The sequence below is a fragment of the Peromyscus leucopus genome, chromosome 6, assembly GCF_004664715.2.
Source record: "Peromyscus leucopus breed LL Stock chromosome 6, UCI_PerLeu_2.1, whole genome shotgun sequence".
NCBI classification, from domain to species: domain Eukaryota; kingdom Metazoa; phylum Chordata; class Mammalia; order Rodentia; family Cricetidae; genus Peromyscus; species Peromyscus leucopus.
In genome coordinates, this window is record NC_051068.1 from 15,889,086 (window position 1) to 15,896,021 (window position 6,936).

Consider the following 6,936-nt stretch of genomic DNA (forward strand, 5'->3'; position numbering starts at 1 on the left):
CCTTTAGGTTCCTGTCGCTGCATTTATAACTGCTACACAAATGCCACCATGTCACCAGCATGAAGAAGAGAAATTCTTCTTCAACGCCAAAGGCCAGATGGAAACTTTACCCAGCATCTGGGACTCACCCACCAAACAACTGTCTGTTGTCGTGCCTTGAACTTCTGCTTGAGTTCCCTCCCTAGTTGGTAATTAGGGGAGAAAAGGAATCATACACTGTTTGCCCTCACTGAGGGAGTGCATGGTTGGCAGCTGGGATTGGGAAGAGGGAAAGTGAGATGGCAGGATTGAGGTTTTCTAGAGAAGTCCTAGGATGAGAACAAGGGACATTCTGGGTGGCCTGAGTGACATCCCAGAGGGTCTTGGTAGATGACAGGCACACCTTCCCTGTGTGAATGGAGTATGCTGGGCTAGCTAACTCGTTTTCAAAAGCAATCTCTAAATTATCTTTTCCCTTTGGTGCCTGTGACAGTGGGTGAAGCCCTGAACTACCTAGAAAAGAGACAGGTATCACACTTCTCTTTCAATGTCACACCTCCAGTTAAAACTAAAGCAGGTCACCAATTGTAGACCCGGAGCTAGGAGCACTGTGCTACCTCCAGAGGCAGACAAACCAGGAAGCTGGCATTTCTCTCAAGTTCCCTCCCCCACCTCCTAATTCTTGCCTGGTCATATATTATAAATTGTGTGCCAGTGAATGTGTGCAGGCTCACTTCTGTGATGTCTTTAAAAAGAGGTGTATGTACGTGCATATATTCATGGATAGAGATCCACTGAAGTCTTTATAACATAGTCTATAGAACTTTGTTTTCAAATGAAATCACATCTATTAAGTGATACAAAGTTATAGCCTTAAAATTTTTAATTATAAACTAATCACACAAAAATAAAATATTTAAGTACAACCTTCCCTCAGAAACAATCCCAATATTGGGCTTATTTACATCTAAACATGCACACAGGCACTCAAACGTCCTAGGCAGGCATGCTACAGGGGCTGTATATCCAGCCCTAACAGATGTCTATTTTTTAAATGCTTGCACTTTTTATATTCAGAAGCACAGCAACTGATATCTCTCTTTGGAGTTGTCTTGCCATAGTTAAAGATGGAGTGAGCTTTATACCTCATCTCTTTCTATCTCTGTCTTGGACATTCCTTACATTGCTTTGCTTTGCTTTGGGTTTTAAGACAGATTTCTTGACTTTTCAGGACTATTGCAGACTTGAACTTGTATAAGATAAAGCAGAATTGAACTGGGCTCCTCCTGTAAGGCTGAGGATTGGCGCACATGTTGAATCTCCCTCTGCCCTAGACCTCAGGGACTTCTTTCTCATACATGGCTCTCCTTTCCAGTCTGCCTTAGCATCACAGATGCGTGCTGCCTCAACTCGTGTGTTATGGGGCAGATGTCTACCCATCATCTGTCCTGTTCCTTCTGAGCCTTTTGTATTTCATGTGGTTTGTTACTACTGTCTATATTTGTCCCTAGTAACACTAGAAAGCCTGTTGCTTAAATTAAAACTTTTTTAGGACTAGGAAGATGTCTTAGCAAGTGAAAGTGCTTGCTGTCCAAGATGGATGACCTGTGTTCATCCCGAGACCCCACAGTGGAAGGAGAGAACCAGTTCCTGCAAGTTGTCCTCTAATCTCCATTCATGTGCAAGCCCATGTGTGTGAGTATGCACACACACACACACACACACACACACACACACACTATTAAAAATAAATTAGAGAGAAAAATGTTTTTTAAATCACAGTTTTACAGGCTGGCAAGGTGGCTCACTGGGTAAGACCCCTGCTGTCAAGCCTGACCATCTGAGTCTGATCCCTGTGACTCACATGGTAGGAGAGAGCTGACCCCCACAAGTTGTCCTCTGACCTCATATGTGCACCATGATCATCCCCCCCCACATACACATGTACACATAATACACATGTTAAAGACGATATAAGAATACTGTTATATCTTTATTAATATCTATCATAATTTTGCCAAATTTTGATGGTTGTTTTTTTTTTGCTTCTTGAAGAAATAAGACCCTACCCTCACTTCCGAGGTGATAGTAGTTGATGGCAGTGGAGACCAGACTTCAAAGGTAAATGTGTGTGCTTTTCCAATGTCTGGTTGATAGGAAATTTGGGGTCATTTAGGACATGTGGTCATTTCCACTTGCTGGAGGAACCCAAAGCTGTGCTCATTACTTCCTGTCCCATTTTTACTTCTGTTGTTCATAAAATGCCCTGACCAAAGAAACAACTTCAGGGAGAAGGGGTTCATCACTGCCAAGAAGTCACTGAGGCAGAAGCATGAGTCAGATGGTCACATCACATCCACAGTCGAGAGCAGAGAGGAACAGGTGCACCCACACTGCCTGCCTGCTGACTTCCTTCAGTCATACAGTGTTCAGGCCTAGAGAATGGTGCCACCCACAGTGGGCTGTGTCTTCCAATGTCAGTTAACACTCAACACAATCCCCCATTGCAATGCCAAGGCCAATCTGTCACAAGAAGGGTGAGCTGCCTTGGTGGTATCTGTGCTGAGTGAAAAACCTGGAGTCTGTTTGACTTGTGGAATCTGAGTTATTGCTTACCTTTCTGTTTATAGTGATTATGTGTACTTTTCTGTTTATATTGATTATGTGTATATTGACTGACAGATGGTAATTGTACATGTGTATGGGGCACAATGTGACATTTCAGTACATGCATATAACATGTTCTGATCACATCAGGATAACTCATATTCATGACATCAGTTGTCCAAGCTAACTGTAATCTGACCTTTATGTCACCAACAGGTCACTTTAAAATACTGCCAGAAATACAGAAGTGACCAAGTATGAGTGATAACGCTGGTGCAGAATCGTGGGAAAGGTGGTGCTGTGAGGATGGTAATAATTCTCATTTTTGTTTAAAATATAAGGTATTCTGATCACCTCCTTTCAGCCTATAATGCCTAGTATCAATAGCACTGTTTGAAGTAGACAGAGGAGAGGCTCCCATGAGGAGCCTAAAAGTCTAAGCCAGCGTAGGTTGTTTTTGGCCAAGGCTTGTCAGGTAGAAAACGAGTTAAACTGAAAAATGGACAGAGATCCAGTGTTTGTGAAAGGAAATCCAGGCAACATCCTTAGATGACTTAGTGGTTTATAGTTTCCCCGAAAAGAAGCCTGGAGCCAACAACACAGACTCTCCTCAGCTCTCCCGGTTGTCAACAGAGGCCCTGGCTCTCACCTTTCACTTCCGTTTCCTCTTGAACACAAAGTGACTCTGGGAGCATTTCTGTCACCTCCACATCCCATACAGAAGGGGAAAGGTGCTGCTGTCTGCTTTGCCCCTATAAAGTACTTTCCAAACCCTCCTCCTGATCACTTGTTGTATCTCAGGGGCCAGGAAATGCCACAGGCTGTTCCAGTTCCTAGAGAGAGTAAGGGTAGTTTTCTTCATTTTCAGTTTTTCTTTCCTGGTTGTCTTTAGACTTAACGCAGAGTAAGACTTGAGAAGAGGCATCAGTCCTCCTCCAGGGTAGTGTTGTGTGGGTTTGGTTTGTTTGCACAGTGGGGGTGAGAAGACAGAGGAGGGGAGGATGCAGGGCAGATGCCACAGGCAGTCAAGCTGGGTCTGAGGGAGATGGAGGCATCCTGAGGAGGGCCCAGCCCTCGCCAAGGGTCGATGATGAGAGTCTGTGCAGATGTGGATGAGAGTCTGTGCAGATGTGGATGAGTCATTTCCACTGGATCACTCCGGCACACACGGAAATTAATGTCCTTGTAAACATATGCATGTGTAGTTATGGTTTGTACTAAGGACCAAACTGATTTTACCAAGTGTCACTTGCCCCAAGGACAGTAACGGACAGTGTTGGACCTGAAGTTAGTGACACCACCTTTGCCCTGTTCAGTAACTCATTTAAAACACTTAAGGCACCATTATAAAGAAAACTCATGTTTCACTGTGCAGTTCTCAAGAATATGAGGCCTCAGACTGGAAATCCTCTGCTTCCACCTCCTGAGTGGGCATTACAGATGCACAGAGCCACACCCAGAGCATATGTTATTTCTGTTTGGGAACAGGCTCTTTCCTTTATTGCTCAAGTTGCCTTGAGTCACATGAGCACTGTGACTTACTAACATGGGATACATAGATGGTGTGATGTGTGTCCTGCTTTCTGTGTTAGTGCTGAGGATTCCTTTCTTCCTCCAAGTTGACTGTATTCAGACTTGATACTTTCCAGGGTATTAGGAGGAGGAGTCTGAAACTTTTTGCAACAATGAAATGGACAGTAGATACATGTGGGGACTTCCTACCTGCTTAGTTGTGAACTTTGGCCTCCTTCTGCCATATTATTCCTAATACTTCACTCTTGGGTGCCTTAAAACAGAATGAACTGAAATGCCATCAAGTTTGAACTTAGTTCTGAGCAACTCTCTTTCTCCTGGAATTTGTGAATACAGGCTGTAATCAGTTCTCCAGGAGAGAAGATCCTCGTGGCTGATGCTGATGGAGCCACAGTTTCCAGATATTGAGAAACTAGAAAAGGGGCTGAGTGATCTCCAGCCATGGCCTGTGAGTATAAGAACTCACTGCATGTGATAGCCAGGAGCACAGGGCTCAAAAGTGAAGTCAGAATTTACCTAAAGTTGAACTTTCTTTTGTTTAGAGACAGGTTCTGTAGAGCAGGCTGGCCTTGAACCCACAGAGATCCACCTGCCTCTGCCTCCCAAGTGCTGGGATTAAAGGTGTGGGCTACCAGACGCAGCAGAGTCCTCTTAATAAGCATGACTAGCTGTCTCCAAGCAATGCATGTTCTGAACCCCTCAATAGACTTTCCAAATATTATAGTGATATTTTTCAAAGTGTTTCTAAAGGTGAGACATTCACATTGAAAATGGATATATTGATGTGTGATACTTAAATATTAAAAATAATGATGATGTTGCTTTTTATGCAGGATCAAAAGACCATCGCTTGTGGGTATCAAGCTCATCTGGAGAAAGAATCGATTGCTCAGGTGAAGCTTTCCCGAGCTGCCATGGACAGTAGCTTGTTAACTTTTAACCCCCTTTTACAAACACATGCACATCTGACGAGAAATGATTTCCTGTGTCTTCTCTCAAAATGAGCTTCCCTTAAACTTCATTGAATTTATGGAAGATTAGCATAAGTGTACACAGGAAGGATGAGTGAGGCCTTACCTTATGATGTAAGTGTTCTCAGAATTGTTTCTAAGATACAGAGATGATCATTTGATCAAGACAGATGTTTCTAAAGAAAAATTCATTTTTAAAAATTCTTTCTCTCTCTCTCTCTCTCTCTCTCTCTCTCTCTCTCTCTCTCTCTCTCTGTGTGTGTGTGTGTGTGTGTGTGTGTGTAGGCACCCACAAGGCTAGAAGAGACTGTCAGATCCCCCAGAGCTTGTGAGCTGCCCAAGTTGCTGGGATCTGAACTCAGGTCCTACAGAAGAACAATGTATGCTCTTAGGCACTGAGTCATCCCTCTAGCTCTGTGTCTATTTTTAACCTGCCCGGTTGCCCTCAGTGTTTCCCATAATGGCACACATCAGTGACCCCTGTGTTGAGCACCCTGATACAAAATCCAAAATTTTGAAGACCAACATGATGCCATAAAAGGAAATGTGTCCCATATGTAGAATACCGTAAAATAGCCTTCCGTATATCCACCTAAGGTAGAAATGAAACATGAATTTTACAGTTAGACTTTCCCTTTCCCCTAACTGTCTCGTGTGTATGTGTGTGTTTGTGTATGCATGTATAAAATATTCTAAATTATGAAAAAAGTACAAACTCTGAAATATTCCTAGTCCCAAGTGTTTATGATAACTTCTATTCAGAGTCAATTTTGGGTTTTGTTCAGAGTTTAAATATTTCTTGTTTCATGTCTCTAAACAAACCATTTAACTGATTGTCAGGCTCATGACAATTCCTTCCAGAAAGATACATGTCACCAAAGACTGCAGGTGGAGGCTGCTCTTTTATAGATCATACTAAAAAAGCCAGAGCGACTCACAGGATAAGACATTTCAGTGAGGAAGTGTGTGTGTGTATGTGTGTGTGTGTGTGTGTGTTAGAGGTCACAGTCAGGGTTTTCTCTTTAAAATGGAGATCTTGAGTGTTCAGTAATGGTCATGTTCGCAGTGGTTCTTCACCGAGAATAGAGAGGAGCCAGTGTCAGTGTGTGGCTGTATTACCTGGGGAGGGATTTATAGTTTGTAACTGTAGGCCAGTACATCACTGAGTCAGACTCGAGGATGAGACCAGGGCCTGCCTTTGCAGCAAGTCACAGGTCACTTTGGTGCTCATTACTTCTATAACTATTAAAATAAAATTGAATGTCTCCCTCTATGATTCTGAAATGAGGTAGGAGGAGAGTTTAAACTCTATCAAGACACAGACAGCAAAGTTGCAAACTCTCAACAAGGGTGGAAACCAGGCCCTCCTTTGTTGAAGGGCAAGGCAGCAGACTTCCCTGGGAAGCAGAGAGACAGCTCTTGCAGCTGGAAGGGGACTCCAGCATGAGTTTCCCTAGACATTCATTTTTCAGAAATAAGCCTTTTTATAAGATTTTTTTATTTTTACTTTGTGTATGTGAACTTTTTACCTGCATGCATGTCTATGTACTGCATGCATGACTAGCTCTTACAAAAGAGGGCACTAGATCCCTGGAGCTCGAGTTGCAGATATTTGTGAACCACAGTGTGGTTCTGGGAACTGAATCAATGACCTCTGCTAAAACAGCCAGTGCTCTTAACCACTGAGCCATCTCTCCAGCTCCAAAGTTAACAATTTTGATATCTACTTAGTATTCTATGTCCCATGCAGTTCTCATTAGTGTTTGAAAAGATTAATTGGTTAAGCATGGAGACTATCACTGTCCTAGATATTTAACATAGAAAGCTGAGAGATTGGCAAGTCCAA

The 6,936-nt window shown here is 43.0% G+C and overlaps 1 pseudogene; it reads left to right on the plus strand.

Annotated features, from left to right (window-relative positions):
• Positions 1–59: 59 nt before the first annotated feature.
• On the plus strand, positions 60–4,646 carry LOC114684069 (annotated as a pseudogene).
• The last annotated feature ends 2,290 nt before the right edge of the window (positions 4,647–6,936 follow it).